This window comes from Papio anubis, chromosome 15 (assembly GCF_008728515.1).
Source record: "Papio anubis isolate 15944 chromosome 15, Panubis1.0, whole genome shotgun sequence".
Classification (NCBI taxonomy): domain Eukaryota; kingdom Metazoa; phylum Chordata; class Mammalia; order Primates; family Cercopithecidae; genus Papio; species Papio anubis.
In genome coordinates, this window is record NC_044990.1 from 21,358,894 (window position 1) to 21,371,983 (window position 13,090).

Genomic DNA, 13,090 nt, shown 5'->3' on the forward strand with positions numbered 1-13,090 from the left:
CAGCCTTGACCTCCTGGGTTCAAGTGATCCTCCTACATCAACCTCCCAAATAGTTGGGCTACGGGAGCACACCACCATGCCCAGCTAATATTTTTTTAGAGGTGGGGCCTTGCTGTGTTGCCCAGGCTGATCACTTCTGGCCTCAAGTGATCCTCCCACCTCAGCCTCCCAAAGTATTGGGATTACAAGCATGAGCCACTGCACTCAGCCTATGCATGATTAAACCATGCTTAATAGTGCCAAGCTGATCTACACAAATTTATATATATTCACCAAAAGTTAACTTTATGAAAGTGCCAATTCAGAACCAAGGATAACCTCCTTTAAGTACTAGTCCTATCCTGTCTTGCACATTCCTATTTATCTCCATCACCTCCGAGTGTCCCAGTCTCACCCATCATTCAATATCACTCAATGTCTCAATCCCACACTGCCCCGTATGTCAGCCACTTAAGCCCCCACACCTCCCTCTAGCCTTCCAAACCTTTCCAAGGGGGCAAAAATGTCTATCTTTAACCAAGAGTTAACAACTCAGGATTCTTAACCTCATGTCAGAAAGTCTCCCTCAAATACAAAATGACTATTAGGCAAACACCCAGGTAAAAATAAATTGTGGGCAAGATCCATTTACAAATGCTAAAATCACTGGGCAAAGGTTTGCAGATAACAGGATATTAGTATAGTCTTAAAGGATCTCTCCCAAGACATTCATCAACTGCAAAGAGAAAAACAATAACTTAACAGTGGAGACCACCTCACCAAATGATCCAAGTAAATATCACCAGTGATAAGGATACTGACCATCACGTACCCTCTGACGTGATGCACTGAGAAGGACACGGCATCACTTCTGTAATTTTCTTGTTGGAAATTATAACTTCAAGCTATTCATGAGAAAACATCAGACAAACCCAAATTGGGGGACATTCTACAAAGTAATTATCCAGTACCCACTGAAAGTGTTAAGGTCATGAAAGAGAAGGGAAAAAAATGAGGTACTGTCACATATTGGAGGAAATTAAGGAATCATAATGACTGGATGTTTTATGTGATCCTGAATTGGATCCTGAAATAGAAAAGGAGCACTGGAGGGAAACTGATGGAATGTGAATAAGGTCTGTAGTTTATATTAATAGTATTGTACCGATGTTAATTTTCTGATTTTGATCATTGTACTGTGGCTATATAAGATATTAATGTTAGCTAGATGAAGGTTTTATTGGAAACCATTTTTCTACTATTTTTGTACCTTTAAGTTGGAAATTATTTCAACATAAAAAGTTTAAAAAAAAAAGAGTCGGCCTCACTTTCCCACATTGTCTGAAACCTGACCACCTCTTGAGAAGAGTACTTCCCCCGACTGCCAGATATGGAGCTATTTTACTTCTCATATACATATTCCCTGGTGCCTGAAAGTGAAGCAGACATCCTGTTTGCTCCCAATCTACTTCCAGACCATTATTCTCCCATCACCTGCAAAACATGTTTGCTCCTGTAGTTCCCACAACACAGAATATACCATCCTCTTTGCCGTTGTCATCCTTCAACCTTCTGGTCAACCATCTCTCATTTGTTTAAGATTTCAGCCTTCGGTGCACCCAGGAGGCGTGGGCATCATGTAATTGGCAATTGGTCAAGGCTGGTGCCAGACCCAGCCTCCTGAAGGAACCATGTCCTGCAGCTTTGGGTGCTACTCGCCATGTCAGGCAGACACTGCTACCCAAGAGGAGCTGCTTTGAATTCTCTGAATGTTGGAAGGAGGAACACCAGAGCTGCTGGCTGAAAATCATCCAAACAAGAGGAATACCCCCCAGCATGGACTTCCTGGTTTTCTTCCTGCTCTACTGGCTTTGGTGCTAGTTGGTTATGTTGTGACCTGTTTTTTGCTAGAAAACCCATGATTTGAAATGCCTGGTCAGGGCAGGAGCACAGATATTTTCCTGTATAATTCCAGAATGTCTTCAGAAAGCCATGTAAAGAGTGCTTCATTACATTTCCCATACATGAAATCATACCTTCATTATCCTTCACCTGGTCTTGCAAGGGATGGTGAATGCTGAATATACCTGGGAAATACCCGGCTACCATCAAAAGCTAGTTCTCCTGTATTACCTTCTTCTGCCCTATCTGCTTCTGATTGTAGACCCGTTTATTTCCACCCTAACTTGTGTAACTGATTCTGGCATTATAACAAAAGCAAATGAATTATTTCTTCAAGTTTATAAATTCAATGAAGTGATGTTTCTAAAGAGGTGAGGTGCTCTACTTATGATTTACGAACACCAGCTCGATCTAAGCACTGACTGCAGTGTGTGCACCGTTTTGGTCATCATTGGGTTTGGGTGAACAACTGCATCTGGGCTTGGAACACCAGTTATTAATACTTTCTCATCTACCTCTTGATGTTGATGGCCTCGGCTGCTGCCATGGCCATTGGGAGCAGTGCGTTTCTGGTCAACTTGGTGGTATTGTTGGATTTGCACTAGACTTACACTGATGACCTTGGACACTTCCAGTTTATGGACTTGATTTTTCTTATTCAGTACCTGTTCCAGACCTTTCCAACAATTGTCTTCATGCTGGGGTTGTGGTTGGGGAGGATGTCGTAATGGTCCTGAGCTTCCTCCTGGGTGCTTTGCTCTGTACCTGGTTGCCACCAACCAGTCTGCTAATGAGTAGTACAGAGGGGACTGGGTCTCATGCCAGCATTGACCCCTCACGGCCTGATCCCCATCAGGAAAGCCCTAAATCTACCAGAACATTCACTCCCATGGGCTCTGGAGCAACCTTTGAGAGATCTTTCTACCTGCCATTCCATACTATGAGAGAAAGAAGAAAGAAAAATGGAAGGAGTGTTACTGCCTTTTAAATATACTATGCATTTATTTATTTTTTAAAAACCCTTCAGCCTTTCTCCTTATCTTGACTACTGTTAACATGGATATCCTGTGTGCTCTCCCCAACCACAAGCTGTGTTTCTTGATTTCTTGATCTCCGGTAGCTCTTCCTCACTCCACCTCAGCCACACTGCCAGGACCGTACCCTTGTTATTGTTGTCATGAATAAATGTCCTCTCTCCAAACTATCTGATAAATTCCATTCCTGAATACAACTTTGTCAGTCCATGTTCTTCTTTCAAGTACTATCAATATAACAACATTCCAGTCTTCTGGGATTTCCAAAGCACTGATTCCCCTCCTCTTTCTAACCATCAGTTCCCATCTATTTTAATTCTTGTGCAGCTTAGAGCCCACAGTCCAATTTTTAAATCTTTCCCTTACAAATTCCTTTCTCCCTCTTCTCCCTGCTTCCATCATATATGTCTGGAAAAATCTCAAACTTAGATCAAGCCAACCATCTGCTTTCTCTGAGTCTGCACCAGAACAAATAAATAAATAAATAAATAAATAAATAAATAAATAAATCAAACTTGGGAAAAATAACATATCTGGTGTTTTTGGGATGGGAGGTATGAAGAAGGATGCAGTAGTGATGTAGACTGGCTTCAAATGAAGTCCATTAACTCTAGCTTCATCCTACTGAATTCTGCTACTCCATTTCACTCATAAATTCTTTTTTTTTTTTTATTTTTTTTATTTTTGAGATGGAGTTTTGCTCCTGTTGCCCAGACTGGAGTGTAATGGTGTGATCTTGGCTCACTGCAACCTCCGCCTCCTGGGTTCAAGTGATTCTCCTGCCTTAGCCTCCTGAGTAGCTGGGATTACAGGCACCTGCCACCATACCTGGCTAATTTTTTGTATTTTTAGTAGAGACAGGGTTTCACCATTTGCTCAGGTTGGTCTCAAATTCCTGACCTCAAGTGATCCACCTGCCTCAGCCTCCCAAAGTGCTGGGATTACAGGCATGAGCCACCATGCCCAGCCCACTCATTAATTATTCTCCTGTACCTTTTGTTTGTTCTCAGTTCTCAGCTGACAATCTTCTCATACTTCATTGAGAATAGAGAAATAAGTCTTTCATCTTGTCAACACAAAATCTTTAAGTCTTCCTATATCTGTACCTATCTTCCTTGAACAAAAATGTAAAGAGTGCTTCCTCAATTATAATAGGGGAAGTACTCTCCTTTTAATCACTGACTAATCATTAAGCATTGGTTATGTATACTCAGGAACCTATTCATATAATCTTTCTAGTGTCTAGTTTTCCCTTTGTGTCTAGTCTTCCCCTTGTGTCTAGTCTTCCCCTCCTCTCCTGGATCATTTCTATCAGCATACAAACATGACCCATTTAAGAAAACTTTTGATTCCACAGCCTCATCCAGTTACTGCCTCATTTCATTGTTCTCACTTTCAAATTATTCAAGAGTTACTGCTAAATGCCAAATCTATTCCCATATCTCCATTTACTCATGAGTCCAATTCAATCAAGCTCCAGCCCCATCATCATACCCAAATCATTCCTGTCAAGATCACAGCCATCGTCACTGGTCCTCCTCTCATTTGACCTTTCAACACTGGTGGAGAATTGACTCATTTCTCCTTTCGGAAACATGTCTGTCCTGTTTTCCATGATACCACACTCTTGATTTGCCCAACCTCTCAGATGTCCTTTAGTATCTACCTGAACTCTACATGATAGAGCTCCTCTGTATTTGGTCCTGGGCCCTCTTCTCAAACCTGCAATTTCATCTTAAGTAAGTTTATCCATTTTCATGGTTTTATATTTACATGCTAATAATTCCTAAATTTATGTTTCCCACACATCTGCTCAGTGAAACCAAATTCATGTGTACAACTGCCCATTTGATATCTCCAAGCCATCTCAAACTTAAACTCTTGATATTCTTCTAAATATATAAGCTTAAACTTAACTTAAACTCTTGATTTTTTCTTCCCAAACCTTGGTTTTCACCTAGTAGCCCCCATCTCAATACACGGCATAACTACACCTCCAATACTTCAAGTCAGAAACTTGGGAGTCATCCTTGATTCTTCCTTCTTCTTCATCCCCAATATCAATATGTCCTATTGAACTTACATACAATATGTAGGTATAGTCATATGTCAGAGATACTGTGAGTTTGCTTCTAGACCACTACAAAAAAGCAAATCAAACATCGCAATAAATTGAGTCACATAAATGTTTTTGTTTTCCATTCATATAAAAGTTGGGTTTACACTATATTGTAGTCTATTAGGTGTGCAATAGCATTATGTCTTTAAAAATGTACACCTTAATTTAAAAATACTTTATTGCTAAAAAAAAATGCTAACATCTGAGCCTTGGGTGAGTTGTAATATTTTTGCTGGTGGAGGCTCTTGTTGATACCTGCTGACTAATCAGGGTGGTAGTTGCTAAAGGCCAGAGTTGCTGTGGCAATTTCTTAAAATAAGACATTGAAGTCTGCCACATCAATTGACTCTTTCATGAAAGATTTGTGTGTAGCATGCAATGCTGTTTGACAGCATTTTACCCATAACAGAACTTCATTCAAAATGGAAGTCAATCTCTTAAACCCTGCCACCACTTTATCAGCTAGGTTTATACAATATTCTAAATTTTAACTCATTTAGTCAATGTTCACAGCATCTTCATCACGAGTAGTTCCCATCTCAAGAAATCCCTTTCTTTGCTCATCCATAAAAAGCAACTCCTCATCCATTGATGTTTGATCCTAAGATTTCAACAATTCAGTCACATCTTCAGGCTCCACTTCTAATTCTAGTTCTCTTGCTATTTCCACATCTGCAGTGACTTCCTCCACTGAAGTCTTGAGTCCATCAATGTCATCCATGAGGGCTGGGATCAACCTCTTCCATATTCCTGTTAATGTTGATATTTTGACCTCCTCCCATGAATCACAAGTGTTCTTGATGGCATCTGGAATGGTAAATCCCTTCTAGAAGGTTTTCAATTTAGTTTGCCCGGATCCATCAGAAGAATCACCATCTATAGCCTTAAAAAAATCGATTTCTTAAATAATAAGATGTGAACATCAAATTTCTTCCTTGATCCACAGGCTGCAGAATGGAGACTGCATTGGCAGGCACGAAAATATTAATCTCCTTGTACATCTTCCAGGCATCTCAAACTTAGCATGTCTGTCCTTGAACTTTTGATATTCTTCTTCCCAAACCTTGGTTCTTGGTTTTGATATTTGGTTTAGAAATACTGTCAAATATCCTAATAGGTATTAGAACCAACGTTTGGGAAGAAAAAATATCAAAAGTTTAAGTTTAGATATGCTAACTTTAAAGGCCTGGGAAATATACAAGGAAATTAATGTTGTTTTCATGGGTGATTAGGTGCATTGTCAATGAGCAGCAATATTTTGAAAGGAATCTTTTCTTCTGAGCAGGTCTTATTAGCGGGCTTAAAATATTCAGTAAACCATGTTGTAAACAGAGGTGCTGCCATCTAGGCTCTGTTATTCCATTCATAGAGCATACACACAATTTAGCACACTTTTTTAAGGGCCCTAGGATTTTCAGAATAGCAAATGAGCATCGGCTTCAACTTAAAGTCACCATCTGCATTAGCCCCTAACAAAAGTCAGCCTGTCCTTTGAAGTAGGTATTGATGTCTCCTCTCTACCTATGAAAGTCCTAGATGGCATTTTCTTCCAATAGAAGGCCATTTCATCTACATTAAAAATCTGTTGTTAGGCTGGATGCAGTGGCTCAACCCCTGTAATCTCAGCACTTTGGGAGGCTGAGGTGGGCGGATCACCTGAGGTCAAGAGTTCAAAACAAGCCTGGCCAATATGGTGAAACCCCGTCTCTACTAAAAATACAAGAAATTAGCCGGGCATGGTGGTGGGTGCCTGTAATCCCAGCTACTCGGGAGGCTGAGGCAGGAGAATCACTTGAACCTGGGAGGCGGAGGTGGCAGTGAGCTGAGATGGCACCACTGCACTCCATCCAGTCTGGGAGACAGAGCAAGACTGTCAAAAAAAAAAAAAAAATCTGTTGTTTAGCATACACATCTTCATCAGTGATCTTAACTAGATCTTCTGGATATCTTGCAGTTTCTACATCAGCACATTCTACTTCACATTGCACGTTTATATTATGGAGCAGGCTTTTCCTTAAACCTCATGAACCAACCTCTGCTAGTTTCTAACTTTTCTTCTGCAGCTTCCTCATCTCTCTCAGCTTTCATAGAAATAAAGAGTGTTAGGGCCTTGCTCTAGCTTAGGCTTTGACCTAAGGGAACGTTTTGGCTGGTCTGATGTTCATCCAGACCACTTGAACTTTCTCCATATTAGCAATGCAGCTATTTTGCCTACTTATCATTCACATGTTCACTGGAGTAGCATTTTTAATTTCCTTTGAGAACTTTTCTTTTGCATTCACAACTTGGCTAACAAGTGCAAGAGGTCTAGCTTTTGGCCTGTCTTGGTTTTCAACATGCCTCCGCACTGAACTTAGTCATTTCTAGCTTTTGATTTAAAATGAGACGTGTGATATTTCCTTTTACTTGAATGCTTAGGGGCCATGGTAGGGTTATTAATCGGCCTAGTTTCAGTATTGTTGTGTCTCAGGTAATAGGAAGACCCCAAGAGGAGAGAGAGATAGACAGGGGAACAGCCAGTCAGGGGAGCAGTCAGAACACATGCAACATTTATTGATTAAATTCACTGTCATTTGTGGGCAGGGTTTGTGGATCCCCAAAACAATTACAATAGTAACAACAAAGATCACTGATCACCGATCACCAAATCAGATGTCATCATAATGAAAAGGTTTGAAATATTGCACAGATTACCAAAATGTGACACTATGACCCAAAGTGGAAAAATGGCACCAATAGGCTTGCTCAACACAGGGTTGCCACAAACTGACAATTTATAAGATTTAAAAAATGGATTATCTGTGAGGTGCAATAAAGCAAAGTCCAATAAAACAAGGCATGCCTGTACTTTTCTCTGCACTGACATCACTGAAGCTGAGCCACCACCAACTCTTATCTGGACTACTACAGTAACATCTTTAGTAGTTTCTCCATTTCTTCTCTTGCCTTCTCAAATCTATTCACAACACAGCAACCAGAGTAGTCATTTCTTTTGGAAAAATAAAAATCTTCTACAGGTTATCCTTGTGGCTTGAAAAAAATGCAGACTCTGTGCCATGGCCCATGTGGTCCACTTGACCTGCCTAGCTCCTGCCTGCCTTGTCAACTTCGTGATCTCTTTTTTTCACTTCAGCCCAAACACACCAGCTTCCTTTCAGGTTGCCGAGTACCCTATATGCCATTGCCTCAGCCTAGAACTTTCTTTCTGGTTCTCTGTATCATCCTTTTGTCTCCAGTTCAAATGTCATTTTCTTGGAAAATCAGGTCCTATCTATCACACTAAGGAGATTTTTCCCTTCCCAGTCCCATTATGCTCAATCACTTACCCTATCTCTAACACTATGTTCCTTCATAGGAATTGTTCGAATCCTACAGTTTTCCTACACAGTTCTTTGTTAGCTTGTCTATTAATTTCCACATTTGCTCATGGAGCCATATTTGCTTTATTCACAATACATGCCTAGAACCTAGTATAGTGCCTGACACACACTAGGAGCTTATCGGTTTAGAGGATTTTTCTGTTTGGGGTTTTTAAGTGATATGGTCTCCCCTGAGTCACCCAGCCTGGAGTGCAGTGGTGTGATCATAACTCACTGCAGCCTCAAACTCCTGGCTCAAGTGATCCACCTGCCTCAGCCTCCCAAGTAGCCAGGACTGCAGGCACGTGCTACCACACCTGACTCATGCTCGTTGTTGAATAAATGAAAGCTCCTTTCCTAATATAAAGTATTATCAGTCCATTGACATTTTTGCCACTGTATAATAAAATCTATATTTGTGTTTCCCTAATCATTAGTGAAGCTGAATATTTTGATTCCTATTTTCTTTTAACTGCTTGTTCAAGTAATTTGCCAATTTTTGAGTTGTTATTTTCTTATTATCCTATAAACATTCTTTGTGAAATTAAGCCTTTATCCATTTTGTTTGAGGCAAACATTTTTTCCTAGATTATTATTTGCTTAAAACGTTCTTCATTATATCTTCTATGACAGATTTTAAAATTTTTATGTACTTAAATCTATGGTCTCTCTTTATGGCTTCTGAGATTTGATTATTGCTTAAAAAGGAGTTTCTACTCCCAAAGTATAAAAGCATCCTTCATTACATTTTTATTGTGTTGAATCAATACAAATTGTCAAATTGTCTATTCTTTTGACATTGGTTTGAAAGAAATACTTTCATTCATAGCTAAAGTCCTAAGTTTTATATAAACTTGGGTCTACTTTTAGATTCTCTATAGCATTCAATGAATCAATTCATAGATTAACTACAATGCCAATAACACTGTTATTCCAACTGGCTTTAAAGTTTTTCGTCTTTTTATCTCAAAGTAATTTCAGTTTTTGTTTTAATTTTTCCCCAATAGTCATTTTTAAAGAAAGTTTAAATTTTTTAATTAAAAAATTAGTGGGGCCTAGTGGTGCACACCCAGAGTCCTCCTACTTGGGAGGCTGAGGTGGGAGGATTGCTCAAGCCTTGACAACCATGGTCATGCCACTGTACTCTAGCCTGGGTGACAGAGCAAGACACTGGGGGAAAAAAAAAGAACAGTAAAAAATTTTTTAAGTAAAAAGACTTTATAATTTCATATTCCTTAATTTCTAATTTTACTACGTTTTTCTCAGAGACTGTGGCTTTCTAGGATTTGGGGGTTTTTTGGAGGTTACCAAGAGTCTTTGAGGCCTTGAAGAAGGCCAATTTTGTGGGAGATTTTAGTCAGTCTTTTTAAAGTCAGTATTGATGAAGAATATTTGTTTTCATAGATTGGGTACAATATTTTATGTCTATACAATTATGCTTAGCATTGTTATTCAAATCCTCCTTTCCTTACAGAGTTTTTTGGTTCACTTGGTCTGTTAATTTCTATGGAGAATTAGTTAAATAAAAGGAAAATTTGGCAAATCCATACTCTATATTCGAGATAAATAGTTTTTGTCATACGTATTTCAAATCTATTTTGATAAAGCTTTGTGACTTGCATTTTCCTTTGGATTATATATTTTATCTGCATAAAATATCTTTTATCATGTTGAATGTTTTTCACCTTGAATTCAATTTGTCTCATACTAACATTGCTTCTTTTGTTAGCATTTAGGTGTATAACTTTGTTTTCAACTCTTGATTTATAGATATCCTTTGTAAACAAATATAGCTAGATTTGTATTTTTTTAGGCAAACCAAGAGCTTTTTTTCTAATAAGATAATTTAGCCTGTATACCTTTTTTGTGAACGCTGACTTGTTGGACTTAATATTTTGCTTTTTTGTTACTTTTTATTGAAAAATTCCACCTTCTTTTCTGCCTTTTATTGTAAAGGCAGAAATTGATGATCACATTTTTATTTGTTGTATTATACTTATATGTTTTTGTGTTATCCTAATTTGTACATATAATTAGCACATAATTAAACATAATAAGAACATTTATTTTTCTATGAATCTCTGGAATTGATATCAATATCCAACATTCACTCATGCAACAAAGGAAAAAAATTTATTGTAGTTCATATCCCTGTCTCTTCCTTGTGCCTCTTCTAGTGCTAAAATCCTCCATGATTTTAATTAGATCCTGTTGATTCTTATTTAAACAGAAAAACAAGCATATATTTGACCACAAATGTCACTGTCTTCTTTGTTCACAATTGTTCTGGTATCTATGCCTTCCTCTTTCTTGGATTTATTATTTGTTCAACTAGAGTTCATTTTCATGTAATTTTTAAAATAAGGCTCTTAGGGCTCACATAGAAGTGATGAAGTTGGCTATGCAGATGGCTTGTCTCCAGGATGGGGACCACATATTTCCCCAGGTATAGTATGTTTACCAGGAGCACTTTCTGGGCCCCAGGGCCTTCTTAGTGAATCTTATGCATCAAGAAGAGGTTCTCAGGCTCTATCATTGGGGGTAAAGACTGAAGTTGGCTGCTCACTTTCCTTCACTTTTTCCTCTGCTGTCCTTGATGGAGTCACACTGTATTCAGCATCTCTTTCCAAACAGTATCCTAGATCTCTTATGTGCACTGTATCAATTAATCTTCTTCTGAGTTAGCAGCTATTGTTACCCCCTACCCCAGGCTATATGTGAGGAAACAAGGCCTCAAGAGGTTAAATAATGTTCTATTAATGAGGAAAAATGTTGTAATTTAAACTCAGGCAGTCTAACCCCCAGATACCCTGCCCTCCCAAAAGGAAAACATGGATGGTACTAGGTTCCAGTGATAAGAAAACCAAGTGAAACTATTTTGTAAAAAAGGAACTAGTCAACTTTTTTTTTTTTTTTTTTTGTCTTTTTCTTACAGAGAAAGACAAAAACTGGCCTGACCAACCTACAGAACGGGAGAAAATTGTTGCAATCTATCCACCTGACAAAGGGCTAATAATCAGCATCTACAAAGAATTTAAACAAATTTACAAGAAAAAAAAAAAACCCATCAAAAAGTGGGCAAAGCATACGAACAGACACTTCTCAAAAGAAGAATATATGCAGCCAACAAATAATGATGCAGCCAACAAACAAACAATGAGCTTTTATGAATAAAAGCTCACTATCATTGGTCATTAGAGAAATGTAAATCAAAATCACAACAAGATAAGATCTCATGCCAGTTAGAATGGCGATCATTAAAAAGTCAGGAAAAAACAGTCACTAGAGAGGATGTGGAGAAACAAGAACACTTTTACACTGTTGGTGGGAGTGTAAGTTAGCTCAACCATTGTAGAAGACAGTGTGGTGATTCCTCAAGGATCTAGAAATGGAAATATCATTTGACCCAGCAATCCCATTACTGGGTATATACCCAAAGGATTATAAATCATTCTACTATAAAGACACATGCACACATATATTTATTGCAGCATTGTTCACAATAGCAAAGACTTGGAACCAACCCAAATGCCCATCAATGTTAGGCTGGATAAAGAAAATGTGGCACATATATACCATGGAATACTATGCAGACATAAAAAAAGGATGAGTTCATGTCCTTTGCAGTGACACGAATGAAGCTGGAAACCATCATTCTCAGAAAACTAACACAGGAACAGAAAACCAAACACCGCATGTTCTCATTCATAAGTGGGAGTTGAACAATGAGAACACATGGACACAGGGAGGGGAATATCACACACCAGGGCCTGTAATGGGGTTGGGGGCTAGGGGAGGGACAGCATTAGGAGAAATACCTAATGTAGATGACGAATTGATGGGTACAGCAAACCACCATGGCACGTGTATACCTATGTAACAAACCTGCACATTCTTCACATGTATCTCAGAAATTAAAGTATAATGAAAAATAAAAATAAAAAATAAAAAACTGGTCTGGCACTCACAGCTAGGCCTTGGTGTTCTCCTGTTGAAAGTAACCAATGTCACATAATGTCAACATCAGAAGAGGTCACTGTGACTATAATAGCTTGTAACAAAAACAAGATCACTCTGTAACATGTCTGAACACAGAAAAACACATGGACCTTGTACAAACTACAAGAGCGACCAAACATCCCAAAATTATGGCTAATATGAGTGACTGCTGCTTCTTTATCAATTACAGCGTGAGTCTCACTCTGGTCTTCCTTCCTTCTAGATGGGATTGATTAAGATACCTCATCATAGACCTACCCCTGCTTCCTGATAACATTCAATACAGAGCAAAGCTCTGCTTCCTTAAACCTTCCCCTAAATCACCTATGTATTAGTCCATTCTCACACTGCTAATAAAAACATACCTGAGACTGGGTAACTTATAAAGAAAAAGAGGTTTAATTGACTCACAGTTCCACATGGCTGGGGAGGCCTCACAATCATGGCGGAAAGTGAAAGAGGAGCAAAGACACATCTTACGTGGCAGCTGGCAAGAGAGAGTGGGTGCAGAGGAACTGCCCTTTATAAAACCACCAGATCTCATAAGACGTATTCAGTATCACAGGAACAGCAATGGCAAAGATCCACTCCCATGATTCAATTACCTCCGACCAGGTCTCTCCCACAACACATGGGAATTATGGGAGCTACAATTCAAGATGAGATATGGGTGGGGACACAGCCAAACCACATCAACA

General features: G+C 38.9%; 1 protein-coding gene and 1 pseudogene across 15 annotated transcripts in view; one reads left to right on the forward strand and one right to left on the reverse strand.

The window, feature by feature from the left end:
• EPSTI1 (epithelial stromal interaction 1) overlaps positions 1-13,090 on the reverse strand; it is a 308,217-nt gene that overhangs the window by 241,359 nt on the left and 53,768 nt on the right. The window lies entirely within an intron of this gene.
• On the forward strand, positions 1,749-3,190 carry LOC110741682 (annotated as a pseudogene).